This window comes from Diabrotica undecimpunctata, chromosome 5, assembly GCF_040954645.1.
Source record: "Diabrotica undecimpunctata isolate CICGRU chromosome 5, icDiaUnde3, whole genome shotgun sequence".
Classification (NCBI taxonomy): domain Eukaryota; kingdom Metazoa; phylum Arthropoda; class Insecta; order Coleoptera; family Chrysomelidae; genus Diabrotica; species Diabrotica undecimpunctata.
The window spans coordinates 98493595-98518638 of NC_092807.1; the positions used below are offsets into that span (position 1 = coordinate 98493595).

Below are 25044 nucleotides of genomic sequence, written 5' to 3' on the forward strand. Positions count from 1 at the left end.
TTTAGTACAAACTAGTAAACTACTAAAAAAATCTACTAAATTATCTTTAATAAACTACTATAAAAATGGGTAAAACAAAATACACAAATACCAAACGTAAAATCACAACAAAATTAAATTTAAATACCGCGAGTCAAAGAAACAATGCAACAGTGTAAAAATATCCAGCTACTCACTGCATAACGTTTACTGCACGAATGGCTTTACTAGACCCCCACTTTCAAATTTGTTTCTGCGCGGTGACTTTTAAATTTCACGAGATATCTGTTTGTCTGTAGTAATAAGACAAATGTGTACAATAGTAGGTTCAACAAAAGTTGTTCCATCCTGAACTACATCCTTTAACACTAGAAAGTCGGGCTTAGCATACCTACCTAGAAAGCCCGAAGGGATCATTTTGGCCCCAAGTTCCTAAATCAATAAAAACCAAGTTTAGAATTAACTATTTATTTGGGAATAAACAAAAAATAAAAATAAACAGTTTTAAGAAATTATATAAACTCTTGACGATAGAATTTGATTTAATTTTTTAGTTTCATTTTAAACATTTGGAACACCATACAGTTTGCAGTTTTTGGCATTTGCCACACATTGCCTTGTTACAGCCGTGGCACTCATTGGAAGTATGATTTCCTTTACAAAACATTTTTAACTGACATTTTTTTCTTTTTTGGCTAGTAACAGTGCTGGTGGTTGGTAAATCCGGTGGTGCTGGGTATAGTACCAGATTTCTGGAGGCAAGGTATGGAGCCCGTAATTCTTCACACAGCTGAAGAATAAACTTACGACGACTGATTTTACTTCCAGTAACTTCTTTATAAATAATCCATGCATTTATTGCTCCTAAGTCAAGAATGTTATAAAACACGTGCATTGGCCATCGTCTTGAAGCAACTTTTGTAGTATAAAGACGCGCCATTTGGTCCACTATATCAACCCCGTATTTTGTTTTATTATAAAAACTTACTGTTTGAGTAAGTTTTTTTCCATCGACAGCAACATCCACTGATTGATGTAATGAGCTCAACAAAAGCACATTTTTGTGACTCTTTCCTTGGTATGCAGTAAGTGTTATCTTTTCGTTGCTCTGGAATATATGGGTAACATATAATTCTCCATTTTTACTCTTTACGCTTAGAGGAACTTCCTTTCTGTTGCGATTCAAAGTACCCACAAGACTTGTTAATTTTTTTTGCAATGCCTTGGCCAATTTTAACGATGTAAAGTAGTTATCTGTTGTAACATTTTTGCCCTTTTCCAGTTGATTTTCCATTAACCGCAAAACAACATGTTCACCAACACTTGTATCTTTCTTGCGTAGATGATTAGTGCCAGTATAAGGGTAACCATTTACAATATATTTTGATTCCACGCATGTCAAAAGCCAAAATTGTATGCCAAACTTATCCGGCTTATTTGATATGTACTGTGTGAACGGGCACCTGGCTTTAGAAGGCAGTAGTTGTTCGTCCACAGTAAGGTTTATTCTCGGTTTGTAACATGCACCACTATTTTCTATAAATCCATTCCAAACCGCAGAGGCTAGAGCAAATTTGTCGGTTTTCAATCGTTCAGATCTCGTTTGCTTTATGTCAAATCTGAGATATTTTATAATATCCTTGAATCTGTCTCGTGGCATAGTTTGCCTAAAAGACTGAGAACCCCATATTGTTGACTACAAGCTGTTGGTTGGGAAAATTTTGGCGCCGTAGACTCCACTTGCGTACATAATAGCAAGGGCAGCCTCCAGTTCTTCCAAAGTTATAGTCCATGTGTCATTTTTCAAACATCGATGTGCTTCTGCAATAGTGCATTCTTTTATATGACGTAACATGCTGTCGTTGATTATTAGATGCCAAGTACTTACCACACAATTGTTCCTCACGTTCCTTTTTGCATACGACGTAGGACCTGATTCCTCTCGATAAATGTTGTGCTGAGCGCGGCGTCGTGTAATGAGCAAACATTCAATGAATATGAAGATACTAAAAATCATAATCTTACCAGGTACTGATCCAGAATCAATAACTTTCCACGTTGTTCCGTCTTTCGATTGTTCGGTGTCTCCGATTAAAATAGTTGTTCCTTGTTGACCTCTTTTTCTCTTGTGACTTGGCTTAGATGCACTTGGATTCACGATAAAATTAGCTGACTCGTGCTGTTGAGTTGTAGAAGCAGTGTTTACATAAATTGGTGAGTCTTGTACAATAAAACTTTCTAACTGCTCTGAAGCATCAGAGTCACTTGAATCATTATTTTGTGGTGGTACGTATCGTTCATCGTCTGACTCATTATTTTCTGCAAATTCAGATTCACCTCCCGAAACATCTTCTTGTATTTTTCGTATTTCTTCAAGAAGTTCAAGCTCTGATAGTCCACGACGAGACATCTTTACAGTCGTCTTGAATTTTCACAATTGAACGAATGTTTCAATATTCTAGAAACGAGAGTCAGCAGAACCTAATAAATCGCTCAATAAAAAAAATACTTTCAAGGAACAAACAGTATGTAACAAAATACCTTCTAGGAATAAACGTACATAAACATAATTTTATCTATACGACAGAAAGTTAAAAGAAATCGTCAAATTTCCGAGAAAACGATAATAATTAATACAGGGCCAGTTTGGCCCCTTCAGACTTCTATGGTAGGTTTGTGAGAAAATCCATTTAATAAATTTAGTAAACAATATTTTTTTGCGTTAAATAAGACTTTGTATCAAAATATTAAAAGTCATATAATATGAAATTATTATTGTGTCAAATAAAAGAACTACAATAACTTCAAATCGCAACAGGGGCCAAATTGGCCCCTCCGACTTTCTAGTGTTAAATTACTTCCCCAATTTCGTACGGAAGAGTACGTAAAAGATGTAAAAAGATTAACGAAGAAACGTTAGATCTTAAAGGTGCAGTACTACAGTTATCTGAAATCCCCTTGAAAGTCAAGTGTCGTTACATCCAACAGTGTGGAACTCTCGAGACCGGACAGGTTCGGCAACGTCGGTGTCTTAGTCGTTTAAATGATAATTCTAATGAAATGAAATAAAATAATGTTTCAGACTACTGAAATCATACTGGCAGACAATTTGCAAATTTTGACTGACGGTTGCAACACAGGCCCGTTCCTCCAGTGCGACAGAGAAAACTGACCTTCCCATTTTGATCATTTAGGTCACGTGGTCCATAAACCCGGTCCATTAGAAAGAGATGCAGGGACTGCTTTGCGTCAGTTTTCTCTGTCGCATTGGGGAAATGGGCCTGTTTTGCAACAGTCAGTCTATTTGTATTATGAAAATGGAAATATTAGTGTATCATGTTTAACCTAGAAATTTATGCTAATACTATGACAGACGTCAGTTACAATTTCCGATCTCACCAAATATAATAATGATGTCATATAAACTCGTTACTAGTTCTAGCCAATGAAATACTCTCTGAAATAGGAATAGCATGTCAAGAAAATCTGTATATTCCCTATATATTTTTTCAAATTTTAAATATGACAACAAGGCATATACAACATTTATTGTTTCACTTTTTCTATAGTACTATCAAAATATCCACATTATGGAGTCAAGCCAAGCAAGTAACTTCCTGACTGCCATAGATGAGTCAATTGAATATATAAATAAGTAAACATGTGTAAGTAATAACCTTATGTTGCGGTTTTATTGTGTATATAATTATATTTATATACTGTGATGTAATGTCATACGCTCAAAAAACAATAAAAAAAGAAAAATAATAAATTAGCTAGGCTCAATCCGAAAATAATGAGATTACGAATAAAAACAATTAACCGTGATGCTCTTCAATTCAAACTGAATGTTGCGAATCTAATTAGGGATTTGTGACATAGATATTAATTCACGTGTAGTTTGTAATTCTCAACAATTACGGTAATAGCTTTTTGTAAACATTCATTTAATAGCAATCGTTAAAGTTTTAACATAGATTAACGAAGTGTTTTTACTGAAATCCGTAAACTAATTGTTATGTCTTGCAATTCTTAGAAGGCACATATTAAAGCAAAAATCTGAATTTGGTTTCGAAAATTATTTTACGGATTTTAATATCAGATGTCGCTATTTGCGTCCATACGAAGCCATGTTACAGTTGCTTCCTAAGACAAAAGAGATTTATTTTCACCTTCAGAGCGAATAGCCGGTTTGAATAGCCGGTCTGAAGAGCCCTTTTAGGACGAAATACGTATAAGCGGATAGACAGAGGCGCTATACGTGAAATTAAATCTTAACTGTCTTTTTCCTTTTATTCCGATATACTCTGTAAGAGTACTAGATTAATAGACAAAAGACAATTAGACAGTAGAACGCATGGCAATTTTAATGAATAACAAGTTAATCAGGCGTTGCACGATGTATTGGAAAATGGAATATCACTAAGAAAAGCCGGAAAAAAATTCAAATTGTCCTACGGAACTTTAAATAACAATTAGCGTGGAAGGAAGATTAAGAAAACAGGTGTACAATCTGTATTCACATATGAAGATGAAGTAGCCATTATAAATCGCATTTTAACGTGTGCAGATTGGGGATATCCTCTAAGTGCAATGGATTTGAGAATGTTCGTCAAAAGTTTTTGGACAAGACTGGTAGAATTGTATCTAGATTTAAGGAGAATATTCCTGGAATTGACTGGGTAAATAGTTTGTTGAAGAGACACGGAGGTATTGCTGGTAAAAGATTAGCAACTAATATTAAAAAAAGCTGAGCAGAAGTATCTCCGGACCTGATTAAAAAATAATACTTGACAATTTACAATAAACAAATGAAAATGTTCCAGTTGAAAATATTTTTAATTACGACGAGTCCAACGTCTCAGATGACCCCGGAAAAAATCTACCGAAGAGGTACTAAATATCCCGAAAAAATATGCAACCATCCAAAATCGGCTACATCGATAATGATTTGTGGATCCGCCTCAGGTATACTTCTGCCACCTTACGTCATATACAAGGCGGAATATGTATGGGAGACTTGGACAGAAAATAGTCCCAAAGGCAGCCCATGCTGCGAACAGCCATGTTTCTCACTGGGGACACGATATAATCGAACTTCCCATGGTTGGATTGATATGTCAACATTCAATGATTGGTTTGTCACTTGCTTCTTACCACATGCTAGGCGACTCGATGGAAAAAAGGTGTTAATAGGGGACAACCTAGTATCTCATTTTAATACAGATGTTCTGAGACAATGTGAAGAAAATAATATAATATTTGCATGCTTACCAGCCAACTCTACTAATATTTGCCAGCCATTGGATGTCGCATTCTTCAGGTTTTTAAAAGAAAGCTGGAGGAAAACTTTAACATCATGAAATCATCAAACGCTTGAAATCATGAATAAAGTATCACCTAAAAATCCAGACGGAGAGAAAGTGCTGTAAAAAGAAATTTACTTTCTGGTTTTGAAGCATATGGCAATGCACCATTCAACCCCAATCTAGTTTTGGAAAAGCTACCACAAGACGCTATTGACCGAGCTTAGATGCTCTCTTACTAACTTTTTGAAAGCCTTGAGGTACAATTCCGGCTTTGAAAAAAATAGACGTAAAAGAAAACTGTTAGCAGCTGAACCTGGTCAAAGTGTTACAGCACCTAAACCATCAGAGGAGTCCAGTGACGATGATTCAAATGAAAACCTGGAATTAAATGACAGCAACAATGATGTTGATATTAACAAAGATGAAGAGAAGGTTAAATACTTCTGTCCTTAATTATTACATCACGAAGAGAAAATTCCTGATAGTGAGATTTTTGTCTGGTTCTCGCAAAAAGACGGAATTTCGCTATGTTTGTCAGGTAAAAGGAGTTTTAGAAGGAGAAGAAATCGAAGTTCAAGGCCTTATTGAAAATGACATATCCACTGTTCCCTTCAAGGAAGTAGTAGCCTTACTACCAGATCCGTAACTTAAGACGATTTCTGATAGGATACAAAAATATCATTTTCGCGGAGAAATTAATATAAAACAATGTTAAATCAAATTTTTTTTTTTTAATTTTTTTGAATGACATTTTTAGTTGTTAAAATATGTTTTTTTTTGTATAAATAAAGAATAGTACAATAAAAATAGTGTGATCATTCTCACCCCGCATGATCAATCTGTCTGACCTAATTAGTCCGGGTTAAGATTCATCATATTCTATTTAAAAGCACTACTGTTTTATGCATAATATCATGATCAATCTCACCCCAGTACAGGTCTAAGATTGATCACCCTTTTTTTATGAGATAAGTGGATTTTCTTAATAATTAAAACAAAACTAGTGTTAAATCACTACTCTCTAGGTATTAATATAACACGTGAAGTGTTTAAATATAGAACAGTCACAAAAACGTTTAAAATAATAAACCAAATAAAGTTAAAATTGATCAATCTCACCCCATTTCACGGTAATTTATACTTAAATAATTATTTTATTTTAATTTCTTTGTTAATTTATTAACTCCTTTACCTTCAGTTTCTTTTTTTTTACTATTTTTTTTTTTCAAAAAGTAGTTGGCGCCCTCTGTCTTTCTTCTCTTTCTCTATCTCTCCAGTAGAATAAATATTCGCCCTCTCTCTTTCTGTCCAGTAGACTAAATATTCTGCTCTATGTTGACAAGAGCTAATTCCATCATAGGCATTCGTCCTATGTCATCTGTGCTAACTTCATTGCAGTCCCTTTCTACTTTCTATCAATCACTTTTTCTAATGTAGTGGGAATATAATTTTTTGCCTGTTTCTGAAATTTATAAAAGATGGTAGGAATTATTATAAGCTTTATTTTATGGTCTGCAGAATTGTCTAGGGTTTATTGGCTGTATAGAAAATTTTATTTCCTTTATGGGATATTTCTGAATATTGTATGGAATAACTGCAGCTGTCAGGAGGACCTAACCACCTAATTGGGAGGCCTCACGATCACCCATCGATGCCATAAGTATACGCCAGATTTATTTACTGTAAAGGATTGGCAGGGTTTATTTCTTATTTTTAATAAATATGATTAGTTAAGTCATTGTTTTATTTGCTATCAGCTAATGGTTCATGGTTTAATTAATAGTTTAAGACAAGACGAATTCACACTTGAAAGACTGAGCTAGGCGAAGCGTAGACGATAAGTTCCCATGGTTGATTGAGATATTAGTTTTATAATAGTATTTCAATTCTCTTTGGTAGTCTTATCGTTACAATCTGTAATGTTTCTGTTTAAACCAGGAGTCTAAAATTATTTCTTTTAGAAAGATATTCACCCTTAAAATTGTTTAGGAAAGAAAAACCTTTTTAAGTACCAAGAGGATCCTTTTAAACGGTGTCCTATTTAAAATAGTTTAGGAACCTTCTTGAGTAGTGTTGCTCAGGACATCTCTGTACGTATTTTTTTTATTTCTTTTTCGTAGTTAGTCCTCCCAGTCCTCTGTAAATAAAGGAATCCTTATCTACGACCTAGCTCTCTAACCAAAACGCGAGTAGCCGTTGGCAAACGTTTCATATTATTTGCTTACCCTATCTTCAAGCACAGTAATTGTTCAGTCTCCCTTTCAATCCCCAATAAGCTAATTATAAATTGTTACACTGTCTCTACGGTAAAGTAAATTCATGGTCTCCATCACTGAGGCGTATAATTCTGGTAAATCCTTAAAGCTTGTTTATTTGCATTTTAGGTATACAAAATAAAGCATTTTAAAATCGAGGAAAGTGGATAGAAAATTTGTTATACTCTATTTTGTTTAACAGATGGTTACTTTGAATTGTCACCAGTTTACTTTGATTACAGCGAGAAAGGGGTCATAATCTCACTATAATTTCAACATATCTGGTAGTCTAATCAGCTAGATGAGCTAGCTGGTCTGGCTGATTTCTCGCCTTGTCACAGCTGAATAGTCAAGGCAATAAATAGTAACAAACGACCGCATAAGACAAATCATGAGTACAAAACATATATTGCAGACGATATTAAAACAAATCTGGATTGGCGATGTATAGAGAATAATTCAAGAGCGACTTCTGAACCGCATTCTAAAATGAAAACTCCATGGAAGGCTGAATAATGGAGGATCTAGACAAAGTTGACGGAAAAATATGGACAAAGATGCAGGAGTGGAATCTGGAAGAACACCTTTTGGAAGATAGGAAGCAATGGAGACTAAGGTTAGGACTAAAAAATTATAAGGTGACGTAGGACCAGTTGTAGAACCTATTTGTGTACTTAAAATTGGAAATTGCAATAAAATACCGCTTAAATTATTATATAACAAGTGCACATATCCGCTAATACAATCCTGGCAGCTATCAAATTGGTCTCGAATTATTAAAATAATTCTTCACATACCTAAAAACAATAATACGTCACGATTGAAGGATGGGTCTGAGAAGAACCATAATATATAAATAACCTAATCGCGCGTTATCTTTATCATTCCGTGTAATATTTTTTATATTATATATAATTATTATTTAAGATATCAGATGACAGCTTTTTTTATAACATGCATTAGTCAGGTCAGACCTGTGAGTCACGCATGGTAATTAATAGCCAAGGACGATGTTGAAAATTTCTATACTCAAATCACACCCAATATAAAATAAACTAAAAGATGTCCTATGAAACATGCGGTTATAAAAAATATGTATATATATATGAATTAACTCCTTACCGAAAAATTTTTTTTAATTCAAAAATTTTACTTAAGTATATACAGGGTGTTTCAAAAAAAGGTAACCCCTCTAGGGTAGGTAAAAAACTAAAAAATAATTGGGGTTTGCTTAGTAAAAAATTTTTGTAACGCCATCCGTTTTCAAGATACAGGGCGTTGAAGAAAAAAAAATTACGCATTTTTTACGATTTTGCCGAAACTACTGGCAACATTGTAGTGAAATTTTATACGAATATGTTTTGGAAGCTGATACATCCCATGAATTTGTTTTTATATCTGATTCTCATAGAGGGTTCTCAATATAACTTTTTTAAGAGTATAATAAAATTATTAATCAAAATTTCAAGTAAACTTAAACATCATTCAATTTTACACGAAAAAGGTACTCTTGGTAAAACTCGATACTGTGTACCGTTTTCGGAATATTTTGATTTGAAAATTATGAAGTAATAATTTATGCTGGTAGTAATGATAAAGTTCTAATAGGTATACCTCTATTTTCTCCAAGTATGCCATGGAAATCTGACATTTATTGATTGTTATGACGATAAATCAACAATAATTAGAGTTTTGAAACCTTGTTATTTGTAAAATCAAATTAAAATGTACTTAAATGTTGAATACACTGACATGTTATTAACCTTAGGCGAATGTTTAGGATGTTCTAGTGCAGCTGTGACACGTTATGCAGAAAAGTTTCCTAGACGAAACTTACCAAGTAAAAAAATATTTAGAGCCGTTGAACGACGTTGTCGAGAAACTGGGAATGTGAGACCAAATAAAATAAATTCTGGTAGACCAAGAATAACGAGAACAATTAATAAAGAAAATAATATTTTAAATTTACTTGATCAAGATCCAACAGTTAGCGTAAGGAATATAGCAAGACAAACAAATACTTCTTCTTCAAGTACTTGACGAATACTGAAAGAACAGCAATTACATCCTTATCATTACAGACAAGTCCAAGAGCTCTTGCCAGATGATCTACCGGTTAGAGTGGATTTTTGTGAAACATTGCAACATAGGACAGCTCACAATCCAAATTTTTTAAAATGCATTCTTTTTACAGACGAGGCCACCTTTATGCGACAAGGTATGTTTAACTCCCATAATGCACACTACTGGTGTGATGAGAATCCACGAGTCAAAAGAGTATCACATTACCAACACTCATTTAAAGTTAATGTTTGGGCAGCAACTTTAGGTAACAAATTAATAGGTTATCATATTATACCTGGAAATTTAAATGGTGATATGTATCTTGATTTTTTAAACAATTCTTTATTCGAGATATTAGAAGATTTAACGCTAAACGAGCGAAGATCTTTATTTTTTATGCACGATGGAGCTCCACCACACTTTGATAGAAGGTGTCGTAATTGGTTGAGTAATCATTTTCCGAATCGATGGATTGGTAGAGGTGCTGAAGCTCCGATTCATTGGTTCCTCGGTCATGCGATTTTAACCCTTTGGACTACGCAGTTTGGTCGTATATTAAGGAAAAAGTCTATGCTACAGAGGTAAATTCACGCGAAGAATTGGAAGAAATAATTCAACGTCAATTTAATGACATCATAGTTGATCCCCTACCGTTTAGAAGGTTAATGGAATCTTTAGAAAAAAGAATAGAACACTTACTGTAATTGAATTTTATTTTATGTTCTTAGTCATTAATTTAATTTTCTTCTTGTGAGTTTTGTTTAATTACTAACTATTTTATACCAGCATCAATTATTACTTCATAATTTCCAAATCAAAATATTCCGTAAACGGTATACAGTATCGAGTTTTACCAAGAGTACCTTTTTCGTGTAAAATTGAATGATGTTTAAGTTTACTAGAAAATTTTGATTAAGAATTATACTCTTAAAAAAGTTATATTGACTAATACTTAGTACGGTCCGTGTAACTAGCGCCCTCTATGAGAATCAGATATAAAAACAAATTCATGGGATGTATCAGCTTCCAAAACATATTCGTATAATATTTCATTACAATGTTACCAGTAGTTTCGGCAAAATCGTAAAAAATGCGTAAAATTTTTTTTTCTTCAACGCCCTGTATCTTGAAAACGGATGGCGTTACAAAAATGTTTTACTAAGCAAACCCCAATTATTTTTCAGTTTTTTACCTACCCTAGAGACGGGGTTACCTTTTTTTGAAAAACCCTGTATTAATTAACTCTTTACCGCCAAATTTTTTTTTTTTTATTTAAAGATCTTACTTATGTATATAATTATCAGTAATATTGTTCTTAATATCGAAATGTTCATGAAATTGTTTACAATTTTTGAATTGTGACTCGTTTTATAAATAGATCACTGGGCGTTAGCGTTATTATAATTGTGTGATAGGCGGACGAAAGCACCAAATTTGAGTTTTTTCAGTAAATGTAAAAAAAAACTATCTTAAAATTAAACGCATAAGTAAAATGTAGTTTTTATTAACTAAAATTATGTATATAAGATACATTTATACTCCAGCCGTCAGAGACGAAAATGGCACTGAAACTCTAAAAATCATACGAACAAGCTGAATTTTGGTGAGAATGTCAATTTTGGGACGCTAAAAAGATCCATAAAAGGATCATTTTACCAAAAGATGAATTTACCAAGAATCTGTTCGCCATAGAAAAAAATGTTTCAAATAAAAAATGTGGCATTTGGTACTGTTCTCTCAGAAACAACGATTGAAACACTCGGCGATTTTGATGAATGTCAGTTAGGCGCGCAAAATCAATGCTCAATCAAATTTGTGTCAGCTTGACGGTAAAAATTAAATATTTTTTGATCCGAGGGTCCTAGCTACAAAAATCAAGATGCATTTTAAAGGTAAGGAATGCAGCTTTTGTATTTTGCCGCAAATGATTTCAGTTTTTATAAATGTATTGAATAAATAAACGTGGTGCGATATTTTTGCAATTTTGTTATGATTTTTTGCAATGAAAATAATAAATTTTATTGGCATCACTAGAATCGTAAAAAATGGAAGAAATAGCAAAAAGGTTATTTATTGAACAGCTTTATATAAACTGACATCTTATTGTTTTTTTCTTTCTGTTCTCTATGTATCAGAGTTAAAACACACCACCAAAAGATGTCATAGAATAAACAAAGTTTTACTATCCTTACCAAAATTTTAGAATGTATTTTGTTCATTGTTTTATGTTTGTGTTATTAATGTTGTGGGTCAAAGCTCAAAGCTTATTATAAATAATCTCAACGACTAAAGTTACACTGACGAATTGTGATTTTTTGTAAATATTTACATTTTCTTTTTATCTATATTACAGCGTCTTGAAAAAGGAATAAAACAATTCCGAAAGCTAGACAAAAAGTTAAAAGAGTGGTTCTTTAACATCCCGACAAACCTTCTCACTGCATCCCTAATAAACTGGTTGTTTGTTTATATCGACAGTCACTAATATCCAGTATTTCTTGTATATATACATATATACATATATATATATATATATATATATATATATATATATATATATATATATATATATATATATGTATATATATATATATATATATATATATATATATATATGTATATATATATATATATATATATATATATATATATATATATTCCTACGATAGAGTCATTATAATAGTATTTATATTACATTAACAACTAATCGCTAGTAATTTGGAGAATCATGTAAACATAATTAATGATATTTACTACTAATAATAAAAATTAAATTGTTTATTGATTAATTTATTTATAATTTAGCTATTTGCCTAGATAATGGTTCAATGCACCATCAGATAAAAATCCAGTAATTCTCGTTAACCACAGACACCTCGACGTTGTGATAGATAGGTTCCAGCAGTTCTAAAAATTTTTTCGTGTAAACGCAAATCAACTAAAATATCTTCAATGCAGAACTGTATGCAATTCTAGCAGCGCTAAAGTTCATTAACAAATAGACCAATCAAATTAGAAAAAAATAAGAATTTTTTCGTCATGTATAGATGGGTTTGACAGTTAAAATGTGTAGTATGAGATATTACAAAAAGACTCTCATCTAGGGATTAATCAATTTTTTAGTGAAAATATTTTTAAATAAACAATCAAAACGCCAAACTCATTTTTGTTCATAACTTAAAAACTTGTCTATTTAGACATTTTATTATTTTAGATTTAGTCATTTTGACCTCAACAGAGAACTTTTTCAGAAGAAAAATACACAAAATGAGACTAAATTAAAATCGAATGATAAACAAAAAGTTATTGCAAAATGAACAACAAAATCGCTGTTTTTGAATATTGTTAATAACTTTTATATTATTAAGGTATTAAAATTTGTTTAAATCTACCTGAACTTGAGGGTTTGAATTGTGTGCAAAAGATGGGCCAGATTGTTGAATAGTTTTTGCGAAATTTAAATTTTTTATTTTTATACACTCATAGACAAAAATACCGTGAAATAAAAGTAAAAATTAGTCTCTCAGATATAGAAATTACGAAGAGGACCGATAAAATATAGTGAAGTTTAAATATTGACATACATTTCTCCGTTTTTGTCGGAGGGTGCGGCCACCCGCTTTAGTTGATTTAACTGTTTTATAATATGTTCGGTTAATGCGTTGATAAAAATAAACTTTCTGTCATTTAGTACACAATAACACAATGTTTGTTTAGTGAAAAAGATAACAAAAATTCCAAATGATGATGTCAAACTTTGTAGGGTATACAATACAGGCTTAAACAATGATTTTAAGTGGTCTACAATTTCTGATTGCTTGTGTTCAGTTTTTTACTTTTTTAATCCTATAAATGAAATTGTATAATTATTGATAAATAAATTTATGACTGTTGATAACAAAATGTAAATACCAAGGTTATTGTCCCAGAAATAGCACGTCCCAATTGTATATTTCTTTGTTTTCTTTCGTCTTATTTTGCAAATACTTATTCCTATTTGGTGATATGGTCGTTTTTTTTTTCAATCACTGCATTTTAACTTGTTGATTCCATTTCCAAATTTCTTTTTTTTTGTGCCTATGGTCTTATAAGTTTTTTCAATACCTGTTTTTAAAATTCTACTATTTAATTAAATAGTAGATTAAATTTGTTCCTTGCTTATGAAACATTATTTATTTGGTTGCAACTTTTTTAACCATTTGAAACTACCTCTACCCTAATAATAGTACAAAACACTTATTGTTATTTGAATTTTTGTATTAATTATTTAATATGTAAAAATTATGGTAAATTATGTAAAAAAATAGTAAAAAATGAGGAACCATCACAATCATTTGATACATCTTCATCGACTTCATCTTCTTTTTTATTAATTGGAGGTCAGTTTTGACAATTATCTCCCGAGCAAATCGCGAACGTTAGATTACAAAATAAACCAAGTTTCTTACAACCACACACGAAGATGTCCAAGCTTCTGTGCTATTACAAAAAATCTTCTTTAACAGCTCCTCCAAGCGTACAGAACAACTCCAATAAATAGCATACAAGCTGAAATAGGTGAACCCATGCTAGAGCTTCGTAGGCAGCAAATTAACCCTTAATTACACTTCTAGCATAACTTTAAATAAAATAATTCCAATAAATAACCTTTTAGACATATCCATGGCTAACGACTCTTCAAAGTTCCATTTCCCATATTCCCGCATAATTTATCATGCAATGAACTACTTAACTGGAAGCAATTTCCACCCTTATATCAACACAAAAACATAAATCACGAAACGAAATCCGAAGATTTCTAATTGTCAAAACCAAATTCAGATTTCTGCTTTAATCTGTGCTTTCTAAGAAATGCAAGTCAAAACAGACGTTGATAATGATGTAATTAGAGACATGGGGAATTTAAAATTGCATTCCCCAACATATCTCCTCAACTAAGCAAAAATCCTTAGCGAATTGGTTTCTAGTACTCATAAAGAGTATACCGAAATAAAAGGAAAGACATTTAAGATTTGATTTCACGTACAGTGCGTTTGTGTATCCGCTTATACGTATTTCATCCTAAAAGGATTCTTCGGAGCGGCTATTCACAAACGCTCTGAACGTGAAATCAATATTTCCTGTCGTAGTAGAAGCAACACTAAAATGGCTTCGATATGGACGCAATAGCGACATCTGATGATAAACTACTACGACAGGAAAGATTGATTTCACGTTCAGAGCGTTTGTGAATAGCCGCTCCGAAGATTCCTTTTAGGATGAAATACGTACAAGAGGATACACAAACGCACTGTACGTGAAATCAAATATTAACTGTCTTTCCTTTTACAAAACCATATCTTCATCTTCACCTCGGATTATAAAAATTCCAACAGTCAATTGCAGTCTATTACAATTCCAAAAAAATAGCACCAACTCTAATCTTATCATACAACTGTTCAGAGATCTAATTAACTCCCATTCCGATTACACAGTATACTCTACAGACGCGTTTAAAACTGAAAATGGAGTCGGAGTGGCAATAATTAACAGCACAGAGATTCTCAAATATAGAATTCCAGACACTGCAACTATATTAACAAGAGAACTATATGCAATTTACCAAGATACTACACGCAAATGCAAATAAGATTAACAAAATATTAATCGTCACAGATTCTATGTCATCACTAGAAATAATCAGGAAAATATACACGCAACATTCATTAGCTTTACTAATAAATAAATAACTAAATAAATTGGATACTAAAGATGCAAGCATCAAGGTCTCTGGATCCCATCACATCACATCACAAAGCAAATAGTTATTTTCCGTTTACGACTTGGACATACCCAGTTTTCTCATAAACATTTGTTCAAGAAAAAAGAACACCCAATTTGTAATGAGTGCGGTTCACCCCCTACTGTAAAACATGTGCTAGTGAAAAAGTGCGAAAAGTTTATTAGTCACAGAATTAAATACCATTTACCAAACAATCTTAAAGACATTTTAAATTCAGAAAACACTATAAATAATCTACTTTTGTCTTTAAAAGACTTTAATTTAATAAGCACAATTAATTAACTGTTACCTTTCCGCTAATAACCCTATTAGGTTGAAGCGGGTTTTTTGTAAATAAAAAAAATACCTGGACTAGTACATCAAATTTTTCATTTTTACTGGTTGTAAAGATTCTGCATATTTGAGTTTTAGAAATGAAAATGTCGTTTTTGGAAAGAAGATATTCATCTACAAATTTTTTATACGTACTTTAGATATGTGAGAGCTCCAAAATACGTATATTTTTCACGCTACAAAATTATCTCTCAAAAATATCATTGGTTTTTCTTCAATAAGTCAGTTAATTTTCAAGCTTTCAAGCTTTTTCAAGCTACCGAAGTTAAGCCGCGTTTACACGATGACAATTGGCAAAACAATTGTCATTGGACAATTGTCATCACGTGGTTGCGGATTGTCGGAGGCCAATCCAGTTAAACGAGAAGATGTTTATACGGGGTTAACTATTGCCATGGCAAAGGCAGCTAAAACATGGCCGACTGCTCGTCATCTATTGTGTCCGGTGAGGTAACTGGCAAAAAACAAGACAGCACTACTGGCCTACACCGTTCACACGGCGCCAATTGTCGCGACAATTCAGGTTTCGAGTGGTGAGGGGGCTCACTAGGCGCAGCTCATTGTCCTCAGTCTACTCCCGGAGACAACTGAATTTTGGGCCAATTGTGAGGGCAGTTGGCAAGGCAATTGGCCTGAAGTGTTTAGACGAAGACAATAATTTCATGCCAGTCAGTTGTCTTCTGACAATTGTCTCGCCAAGTGTCATCGTGTAAACGCGGCTTTATAGATATTTGAATATCGCTCTCAGTTTAAAAACTTCAAACGCGTTTTTCTCGAAACATTTTTTTGGTGCGGTAGACACGACTTCTCGAGAACGAATCGACCGATTTTGCTGAAACTTTGCACAATTCATCTTTATACTATTATTTCGTGATTGAACAAAGTGATTTTCAATCAGTCGACTTGTCCTGATTTTATACGAAAAAAATGTTTTAAAAACTATGTTCAGTGAGGAAAAAATACTATAAAGATGAACTGAGAAATTGTGCCTAGCCCACGGAAAAACACAGTTTCAAAAAAATGCGTTTATTTAAACTGAGAGAGCAGGTACCGACCGCACGACCGCGCGGTGTTCAAATCTCTATAACTCCGGTAATATTGCTCGAATTTACTTCAAATTTGGTGTAAATACTTTTAAAGTACTACACTTTTATATAGATTACATGCAATTTTTAAAAATAAAAGACCTATGTAACCCGTTAACTTTGGATATATAAAACGCTGCCGGTCTATAAATACATTTTAACAGTTAAGAAAAAAATAATAGTATGGGTCAATTTGGGAATATTGTGCGGAAAAAAGTAAAATCTTTATCTTAAGTACACTTAAATTAATGCTGTATATACAATTGGCCCAGTTTTAGTCAGCTTTTGTTAATGGTTTATCGACAGGTTTGCGAGCAGCGCCAGGTAACAGTCAGCGTCTAATTGTTGCCCATATTGGGCGATACTCGTTTTCTGCAAAATGGTACCCTTGTTTTTATATCGAAGAAAATAGGGAACTATAATGAGGACATAATCACTGATAGAGTGAATACGTGTGTTGTTACAGCTGGCTCACGATAGAGGACGCATATTACTTATTAAAATGTCATGTGAGCTGTTACAATGTTGGGACCCATATTAATTTGATTCAATGTCTTGTTGCACTCAATACATTGTATACTCTTGTTGTTCATCTCCAATTTAAAATTATGGTTACGAAAATAATATCAGTTCAGTTATTTATAACCAATATCAACATCTTATCAAACTATTTTGGTTTGATACTGAACCTAGTCAACATAATATCTTCCCAGTGAAAAATCCAAAATTATCATAACAAAAACGCTGATTTATTTTATTTTCGACCTTGACAAAGCAATAAACTATTTTGGTTGGTAATTACGGTAAGTGGGTGTACTTTTTATTGTTGGTGAATTAAAATGAATAGAGAATGAATTCAACCTTTAATAACAATATGAAAAATAAGTGGTTTTTTATTCTTATCTATAGAAATAGTTTGTTTGATTATAATTTCAAAATTAAACGCATCACCAATGTTTTTATTAAAAATATTATCGATAATATTTTTTAGTTACTAGTTACTAAATCGGTTACGAAATTATTTTGGGAAGAAAATTTATGGAATTGCTAAAAATTGATCCAAACTTTTGATTGGAAGATTATGACCACAAAGACCTCATTATTATTCTGAACCTATTTTCATGTTGCATTTTAATATTATTTCCTATTTTTATTGGGAATTAATTACGGATAATTCCAATAGAAAGACTTTTCTCATTAAAAAATAGCAGACTTCATACCTATTAGGTATATAATCCATGGGTTTGTATTGATATTTCTATGTGAACAGAGTAGAATCTTTGAAAAATAATACCAAAACTACATTTTAACAGGAGAGGAGTGATTTCAGTTTGACCACCTTACCTGCTGTTTGCAGATTTGCGTTTATGATGAGCTGCCAGTTGCAAACAAATAACGTATAGAAACCTATAACAATAATTGTACAATGTCTTTGTTTTATTAGTTAAATAGCATTGAGTAACCTTATCGGGAACCTGAAGATTGGCTGTAAGTGACGAAATCTCTGGTCCAGGATATAATAAAAAAAATTGTGTTTTTTATAGTTTTTTGCTTTTATCTATCTACATTTAGTTGGGATGAAATTGAAGCTTGCTGTCACCTTCGAATAGCTAGGATCGTTACTGACTAGAGATAACAACGCCAGCGAAGAAATTTTAAAAAATCTTGCAAATAAACGTTACTACGATCTGAAAAGTCAAATAACACAAAGCTAGTGCGGCCAGTGTTTGCATATGAAGCAAAAACGTATGCAGAATGACCAAAAACTACTTAAGCATTTGTAACCGTTTCGAAAGTTTCAAATTATTTTTCAAAGTTTCAAAATTTATTATCCTAGTAAATATTCAAATCAATGTTGCTCACGCCATCTATCCACCGAGTGCATTTAAATTAGCTCAAGGACGCTACTGTAGTTCCTTTCTACACTGCCAGTACACACTGTCAGTTAGAATCAGCTAACAGTGAAATGATTTATTATTGATCGTTTAATTACAATAAATATCTACATTCTACCTAATATATAAACGTATTTTTTTATGTGAACGAATTTCGAAATTTGGGATAAAGTATAATTTTATTCTCATATATTTCTCATTCATAATCTAATGCCAAGATATAAAATGTTTCTGATATGATTTGAATTTTAGTTTTGTTTAAGAACTTCTCATGTGTAATTTACTACCGTAAACACCAATTGTTTATTTCTTTTCTGGGATGACGTAACTTTTTAAGGTAGAATATTTTAATAACTTTTTGTTCGTTACAAAATAATAAAGGTTAGCTTTGTTTTAAATTTTTCATTTTATTTCTTTGTCTGAGCTCGTTTCCTTACAAGGATAAACTATTAAGGAATGGCGGCCAATTCATTTTAATTTTAAAGATAATACAAACAGATTTTGAAGGAACCGCACAAAAACTCTATGACACGAGCAGAAAGGGCTAGATTGTTTGTGTACTTAAGTAAATAGTTTGTTTACGTTACACATTTTGAGAAAATTGAGTGCAGAGCACGGATTAAGGCGCAGGCGTTACAGCTTTGAATCTGAAAGTACCTGAAAAACTTGCATAATGACAAAAAACTAGCGGAGTTAGATCGGTGAGAGAACAAATTATGCCGGAGACAGGGTAATGGAGGATTGTTTTAAAGAGTATTTTAGGTCACCGTATCTTTATTTATCTTAACTAGTTTAAGAAGAACTTTGGTCACAAGCAAGACTGTAGGTACTGTTAGTGATGCAGTTGTTTTTATGCAGTAATTTGACGAAAATTTTGGAAAGGTCGGAGTACAGGATAGTAAAGGAAAAAAGAAAACTTAAAGGAAAATGGACCGTAATAAAAGGCCACAAGAGGTTTCTTCAGGAAAGTATGATGAAAAATTTAATATAATTGGACATCTCTTAGCGAAACCATTAGACACATTGAGAAGGATGCCTTGGATTAAAGCCTTCAAGAACGCAGAAAAAAGAGTCGATCAACGAAAATATAGAAAACTTTTTTAGAGGACGAGACTACAAGAATAGAAAAGCACTAGATAGTGGTGAAGAAGGTGCATAATATCGAGAGGAGTTGATAGTAATCACGGATGTAGCTAAAACAAAAACGACAGAGATTAAGAATCTCTTTAGGTTTCAGGAGAAATGACAGAGATTTTTCTGTCATTTCGTACTTAAAATGCGAAATATACAGTTTTATCATCATTTACGTCGACTTGCCATTAAATAAAAAAACTCCATTCAATATTCTACTTATTATTTTTAACACTTTTATGGCGGAGTACATAAATTAAGTTTAACCGCTAATGATAATTGCACACTATCATAATATAATATACTAGAAAAAACTTTTAACTAGGGTGATAAGAGCACATAAATAGCCTTTAAATAGGTATTAACGTTGTTAACTAATTCGGTAGAATATCACTATTTTAGTTGTGTTGCAATTATTTACAGATATCAGAAAATACCAGTTGCTTTCAAATCGTGTTTTTAATTACTAAAAAAAGGTTTCGATAAAGCAGACTCAAAGAGGAGAGACGTGTTAGAGACGTGCTTCTTATATTCAAGAAATGAGTGGTGCAAATGATCATCCTTCGCCAATAGATTTTAAATATAGATTAAGATGGTATATTTTAGAAAAACATTCGGCGGCGATCTTTACAGAATGTCGCAATACTATTGAAACTACTAAATCCTGCGTAAGTATCAGCTCGGTAGAAAGTCCTCAATTGCCAAGCGATATTTCGGCGTCAGAAGATATTTGCTTTGGAAAAAAATGCGATCTAATTTGGTAGAAAAAACTAAAGGTTCCAAAGAATTAAAGAATATAATTGACGATGACGTTTTGAAAGTCGCAGACAATTATGAGGTGAAAGAAAAAATTTATCGGGACTCCTTGAAATATCGTCCCTACCAACTATCGAATGAATATTTCCAACTATCGAATGTGAAAAGTGGTACTTTTCAGGAGAGGAAGATAACTCTTTTTTAGAGAATTAACATCCTTGACAAATGGAAAAATTTGTTTTTGTTTTTTATATATAACGTTTAATCCTTGTTAGATTGATAAAAAAATTAAACCCCTTACCGTTTTTGTCTTTCCAAAAAATCACATTCGTTACTTTGCTTTTTGTATTAATCAACGATTTGTTTTGGTCCGATGTGTCAAAATTGCGAATGTGACATTTTCGACAGTTCATATTTGTATAATTTTAACATATTCATATTCTTTATTGAAAAGAAGGAAAATTTAAATAATTTTAATGTTCTTACAAAGTTTATTACAAAACATTTAATTCAAAATTGAAGTTGTAGGATAAAATGGGAAAATATGTTTAAAGAAATTATTAAAAGTATTTTTATGAAAGTATGTATTACTATAAAATTAATGTAATTAGAAACGTAAACAACATAAAAGTTAAAAATAATCACAATACATTAATTATGGAACTTCACGTCCTGTAGATACCTCAAGTACTCAGTCATGACCTTCAATTCTTGTAAAATAAAGGTAAATTAAAAGTTAAATTTTGAATTAAACGTTACCATTGTCTTCACTTGCGTCAGGTTCTGGAAGACAATTCTGGCAGTACTAGATGTTGGTAAAGATTGGTAATATTGGTGATTGGTGGCCTCGGTTTAAGTTTTGTTCACATAGTGATAAGAGGCCTTTTTTCTTCGCATCCGTGATTGGGAGCCTTTCTTCGTATTCTTTAACGGGGTTTATACTATTTTGGTTGCCTCTATTTTGTTTGGTTTCAAGAGATAAAAAATAAAAAGTCTCCGTCAATGCTAGTCTTCATGAAAAGTTTGTTATTTTCATTTTTTCCGATACTGGTACTATATACCATCTATGTATATAAAATTAGTATTTCAATTACTTGTTTGCTCTTCATCTTTTACTTCATTTTCTTTTTCATATTGTTTTTGCTTGTACTTTGGTTTTATTTTATTTTCTAGTGCAAATGTCACTCTTCTTTGGTTAAAATCTTAGAAGTCGTCATGAAGTAGGTATGTCACTTTAAAAGGGCATGGCTTAGTGCGTGCAAGCCTTATGATTTGTGCCCATCCTTCAAGGGTGTATACAGGAGAATTTCTTGACTTGAATGCAATTTTTGAATGGACAGAATCGAATTCTATTTTTGAGCGACCCGGTACCAAAAACACATGGTCAATTGTTTTTAAATTTGGGTGACAATTAACAACATGACATATAGCAGAAAAAGCAAAGTTTTTCTGTTATCCACTGCAATTGTCGGACATAATTTTGACATGTTCAACATCAGGGTAAGACATGATGCATTTAAATATACATGTAGCAATTTGAGTACTACCGCCTTTTCCTTCGGTTTCATCCCCTATGAAACACTGGACGTTCCCGTCTATTAAATTATAAATGCAAGTTGTTCGGTAGAATTCAAATCGATCGGACGTGTGTAAATTATCGGCGTTAATAGTATCGATAACAAAACTTTTTTCCTATTTGTTTTGTTGTTTTGCGATAAACAATTAATTTTGGTGAAACTATAGGTGTTTTTTCATAAAGATGAGTGAATTAAATGGGGGCAGCAAGCCCCCCGACCCTCCCCCTTATGATAAAGATGAAAATCAGGTTGGTATGATGGAATTTACAAATATGGAAACAATTTCACAAAAACAAGAGAACCAGAATGTAAGTACTAATTTAATGTCTAATTCTTTGGGAAAAAACGATAATGGTTCTAACGTTAATGAGAAGGTAAATAATAGACAGGTTTATTTATATACAAATAAAGATACCGGACCATATCATGTTTACGTAGAAAATTTCTCGGGATCTTTCACCGGTAAGTTAAATGCTTTAAGAGTTGGGGACATTATTCTTTCTGCGTTTCCTGAATTGGACTCAAAAATTACAAATATTGATTCTATTGGTCGTAATAGAATTAGGATTAAATTAACAGACTACAAAAATGCAAATTATTTAATAAATCAAAAAAATTCATCAGTATTTGTTAAAAATAACTTAGAATTGTATATACCTAAATTCATTCTGTTCCGACAAGGGATAATTAGAGATATTGATACCGAATTTTCTGAAGAATATGTAAAATCAAAAATTAAACAATATGATAGTCATTGTAACTTTGAAATTGTAAACGTTCAACGAATTAAACGCAAACAGGAAGTAATTGAAAATGATTCAAAAAAAATAATTTACGTTCCCACAAAATCGTGTATTGTTTCCTTTAAATCTCAGATATTGCCGCGTTATATTTCAATAAATAAAGTTATTAAAGAGGTTGAACACTATACACAAAAAGTTTTAATATGTTTTAATTGCCTCAGATATGGGCATTTAGGTAGTCAGTGTAAAGGTCGCCCAAGATGTGGTAAATGCCAAGAGTCACATAATACAAAAGAATGCCAAATAAATGACTATATCCCAAAATGTTTCAGTTGCCAAGGAAATCACTATACAACAAATTTATCAGTGTGTCCAGAGTTTAAGAGACAAAAATTAATTAAGGAAGCTATGAGTTTTTCCAACATAAGCTTTTTTGATGCCAATAAACAGGTTCCCAAAACTTCCTATGCAGATATTTTAAATAAAAGCAATACGAGCCATCCATTTGACTTACTTGTTCAACCCACTTCTTCTACCTATTTACATTCTAGTTCTTCCTCTACTTCTGTTCAGAATATTCCAAAAGTCAACTCCTCTAGAAAACAATTTGCTTCCCATTTGCTTTATAACAGTAACTCAAACGAATTAAAAGATAAATCTAATAAAAGGCCAAGGCCAAATACTCCTGATCCATCTGAACAGATCAGAAAAGAGATTATTTCTCAGGTTAATGTTCCCAGTACTTCGGGAGGAATATTAAGTAGCCCTCAATACAAAAAAACAATTATCACAGATCGACAGTCAGAGGTCCTAGATCCTAGTATAATTAATGTAATTTTAGAATTGGTTATGAAAATTGTTAATTCTCTACAACAAACAAATAATTTAAATGTTTCTAAATCAGAAATCATCCAACTAATTAGTAAACATGTAAATCCAGATGTGTTATCAAATTCGCAGACCTAAACTCAAAATTAAATGTTTTGCAATGGAACTGTCGTTCGGCAGTTTCAAATAAAGTAAATCTAGAATTTTTACTCCATCAAAATCAAATTCATATTGCCTTATTATCGGAGACATGGTTTAAGCCTGGTTTGTATTATAACTTTAAAAACTTTAATTGCTTTAGAACAGATCGTATAGATGGATATGGTGGGTCAGCTATTTTATTGAAAACAAATATTAAATGTCAAGAAATTAGATTTAACATAAATATTCCTATTACATACACATGTATTTCCTTTAAACTACCATCAACAAATAAAACCATTCATCTTGTATCCCTATATAATGAACCGAAAAACAAAACTACAACACAGCAATGGCTATCCTTTTTTAAAATTATACCAAAACCATTTATTTTGGGAGGTGACTTTAACGCGCACAATGTCGCATGGGGCTGTGAAGTTGATGACACATCTGGAAAATCATTGTTGGATGCTATCGAGCAGTGTAACCTTGTATTTTTAAATGACGGTTCACCCACCCTTGTTCCTTTAACCACACATTCACGAGCATCTGCAATAGACCTCACAATATGTACTCAAGATATTATAGCGCTACTGAATTGGAATGTTTTACAAGATCCCCATGGATCAAACCACCTACCCATTATCTTTTCAATTTATCACCCAAAGGGAAAAGAAACCCAGAGACTACACAAAATCTGGAATTTCAACAAAGCAGATTGGAATTTGTATTCATCACTCTTTACATCTCTAAACCAACCCAGGACGTATGGTGATCTAATTGAAAACTTCTACTTCTCAGCCAATACAGCAATACCACAATACACGAATATTACCAACAAACATCACATTCCAAAACCTTGGTGGGACAAAACGTGCCAGGAAACAGCCCGACGCAGAAAATTAACTTATATTAAATATAAGCAAAATCCCACAATAAGTAACCTAATAGAATACAAAAAGATGGACGCATTAGCGAAGAAAACCTTTAAGGAGAAGAAAAGGAAAAACTGGAGGGAGTATTGTGAAAGTTTGAATCAAAATACTCCCATCAAGGAGGTATGGAGGAAAGTAAATTGCTTCAAAAATCGCAAACAATCCAATAAATTGCCTATTGACCCGGACGAACCATGGATAACAGAGTTTTACCAAAAAATTTCTCCAGAT

At 32.4% G+C, this 25044-nt stretch overlaps 2 protein-coding genes across 5 annotated transcripts in view; one reads left to right on the plus strand and one right to left on the minus strand.

The window, feature by feature from the left end:
* LOC140441541 (uncharacterized) overlaps positions 1 to 25044 on the plus strand; it is a 129942-nt gene that overhangs the window by 36458 nt on the left and 68440 nt on the right. The window lies entirely within an intron of this gene.
* The window catches only part of oys (lysophospholipid acyltransferase 6), a 312406-nt gene that overhangs the window by 5133 nt on the left and 282229 nt on the right, over positions 1 to 25044 (minus strand). The window contains exon 1 of one of the 4 annotated variants that reach the window (XM_072532325.1): positions 20891 to 20986. The exons of 2 other annotated variants lie outside the window; for them this stretch is intronic. The gene's annotated coding sequence lies outside the window, so the exon portion shown is untranslated. Of the gene's footprint in view, positions 1 to 6480; positions 6679 to 20890; positions 20987 to 25044 lie in introns of those variants that run through there. One more of the 4 variants, XM_072532324.1, reaches the window with a different exon arrangement.